A 3,351-nucleotide genomic window follows, 5' to 3' on the forward strand; every position below is an offset into this window, starting at 1 on the left:
ACCTAGCTCTCCAGACAAGCCATGGAAGGATTCTCCAGCTATCTTTCCATGAATACTGAGAACACAATATAGACTTGAACTATTTTTTTCAGGTTGGAAAAAAAAAGTTTTTCATTTATTAAATATTTACCTCATTGCTGCTTGGCCATTCTGAACACAGATCTGCATGTAAAATTCTGCACTAAATTCTGAATGATCTTCTAGACTCTTACTGCATTTGGTTCCCTATACATTCTGGATTGACGGCGGGAGCTGAGATTGCCTAAAGGGTCCTGCCTTCAAGTGGAATCACTCGGGTTGTGGTAGGTGTTTAGATGTATCTTTGCCTTCTTCTGGTGACTTTGACTCTTTTCTGTTTTCAGTGTGCACTATTCATCTTCAGCCTAAAAAAGCCAATTCAGCTTTCAAGGGAGATAGCTTTCCATTGGTTCCTTTTTTAGTTAGCCAAAAGTTAGGAATCTGGTTTGCTGAACTCTTGACAGTTGCTGGGGTTTGATGCAAATAAAACACTTGCAAATGTTCCTAAAGTACTCAGAGGTATGTTTATTTCCCACTACTCTCATATCTACAACTTCAGTTAGTATCATTAAGTTTGGTTGTTTCAGTTGCAAACTGTTTTTGGAGGAATTTGAAAAGACAAAAGGGGAAATTATTTTTTCCCAAAATGCACTTGAATGGCTTCCTCCCAAAGATGGAGAATTTTTTTTGGGGGGGAGGGGCCGTGAATTGAGTTATCTTGGCATTACTTGTTTGGGAAAGAACAAAAATATAGGAAAGGATCTCTGTTACTTGGGGTACATGCCTTTGTTATGATTATTTAGATGATAAAAACGGCTGGCATTCCAAGAGAAGAGCATTTACTGCTAATGGGGCTTTAATGTAAACTCTTGTGATACTTAATATTTAAATCTTGAAGAGGGTAGGATATGAGTATTGCAGGAACAGCTGCTGGGTACGTACAGTAACTGTGTGGTGTTTAGAGGGTAATATCTCTGCAGCATGGTGGCTATGCAGTTCTGGAGTAAGAGCCACAACTGGTCATTGAAGTGTAGTAGCGCACCTGGAACTGAGTGTTGGCCACTGAGCTGAGAGCCTGGTTAAGACCTCAAGGTCACCCTGGGTCATTGCTTCAATGAAGCAATGGTTCAACAAAAGAATGAATTAACTTTAAGGCTTCAAATACCAAATGAGAAATCTTTTTGCCTATGAGAAAACCGCTGATCTGTTATAAACTTGCTTGACTTGAACAAATTTGTTCAATAAATTGTGGTGGGCTAACATCTTCCAGTGGACTTCATGCCATATTGGCTTCTGTCATCTTGGCTCTGACATTTTGTACCTTTTTCCTCTATGCTTTTGTTTATCCTTCTGAGTTTGAGACATAAAACTGGCATGAACCAGAACACTGCCATGTTTTGTGTGCTGTGGCTGCTCTGTCAGAGTCACTGCTGAATGCCCTAACTTAGATGAAATTAGTTTTGCTGAATGCTTGAGCAAGTCTATATGTTTGGTGTGGAGACTTCAAATCCACTGCTTCAGTCTTTCTGGGGCAATGTTGATCTCCAGCATGGCAGTAAGGGTCATCCTGTTGACACTTGGGACGAGAAATGCAGTAAGATCTTGGTGTCATTAAAGACTGTGATGCTTTACTGAGGCAGAACTGGAGTTCTACTCTGGTCTACTTTGGCCTTCTGTCTGACTGTTCTCTAAATGTTTCATGTGCTGTTTTCGTCATTTGGTTGCATTCCAGTGTGCTGTTGCAGGGCAGCCGTGTTTTGTCTCAGAAGTAGGTGCATTTCAAAAATGGGAAGGTAGATTGTGTGTCAGCTCATTAAATTGATAAAGAGTCTGGGGACTGTTCAGGATGACACGCGCTATGTTAATGTAGGATATCAATCTATATATTGGAAGATACTGAACAGCAATCAGAAACTATGGCAGTCAATATCTTGAAAAATTAATTAAAGATCACACACACAGAATCACACAGAATCGCTCGGTTGGAAAAGACCTCTGAGATCATCATGTCCAACCGTTAATAATACGTTGATAAACGTTAAGATAGTATATGGAAGCTGACTATCACTACATAGTATACAGCCGCTATTGCTAATGCATATTTAAAGCATGCATTCTGTCTGATAGGGCTGTGATGTATTTTTCCTGGTCTTAAAATGTCTGTGATCTCATCCATTTATAACACTTGAAAAATGCTGGTGAAGTCCACCAACAAAGAACAACTTCATCCTGCTTCAGAACAGATCGATGTGTCCACACAATTCTACATCCCAGGTCGGAATATCTGTGACTGGGAGGCAGGCAGCAGAGTGGAGGGGTATTGGTCGTTTGATTTCTGTGCGATGCTCTTTTAGTGAAGAGTTAAATTCTTCTTTTTCACTGTGCATAGTTTTGAACTTAATTTGGAACAGTTTATGAAAAACATAAGTGATTTCTGGAGAATTAATTTGGTATTATCTAATGTACAGGAGGAATGTCACCTTTCATGGAGGCATTTACAGAGCAAGCTAACTTATTCCTACTCTTCTCCAGACTTTTTTTAACACTCCTCTGATAAAACTAGTATAGCTGTATCAAAAGATGTGATTACCATAGTGGAAGTTAATATGCTCTAGGCTTTATTTGCTTTTACATGAAAGCTTAAAACCTCCTGTAGACAAATATTATCTAGAAGTACAGTGGAAGCAAGTAACTATTTCTCTCATGGCAAATCTCTGCTATGATACTTTAAATCTCCTTGTATATCTTACTTTGTGCAGAATATTGTTAAAAACCCATACTATTTTTTTTTTCTACAAAGATAATCTATATACACTTTGGAGGTTTTATTAGTGCAGTAATACAATTGAATCTTCTCTGATGCCATCTAAACTGTACTAAAACGTACACCCAGCTTTAAGGATTTTTACATTCCATAGTGAAATGCTGATAAGCAGTGACGATGCTAAAGTAATTAAAACAGCTGGATCTTTTGAGAGTGTCACGGGTGGTAGGATGTGACTGACTCTTCTACATCTCACAGAAGGTTACTGGATACGTCTCATGGGATTTTGTGGTTGGTTTTAGGGTGGAGAACAATTCAGCTTTTTGCGAGTTGTCTTGAGACACAAAAACCTGACTAGATAATTTTATGGTCATAGAAGAATCTTAATTCATTTTAAACAAACAAAAACCTTGCTGCACAGGCAGTTTGGGCCACTTGGCTCATGGTTTGAGTCTTCTGTAACTGGGAAGGGTACACCAGAAATTGACTGGGCCCAGCATGAGGCATTGGCTGAGCCAGTTTCCTCATTTTCCAGGATGATGCCAAGGGAAGGAATGAAGCCCCTTTCT

This window comes from Mesitornis unicolor, unplaced genomic scaffold (assembly GCF_000695765.1).
Source record: "Mesitornis unicolor isolate BGI_N332 unplaced genomic scaffold, ASM69576v1 scaffold16926, whole genome shotgun sequence".
NCBI lineage: Eukaryota > Metazoa > Chordata > Aves > Mesitornithiformes > Mesitornithidae > Mesitornis > Mesitornis unicolor.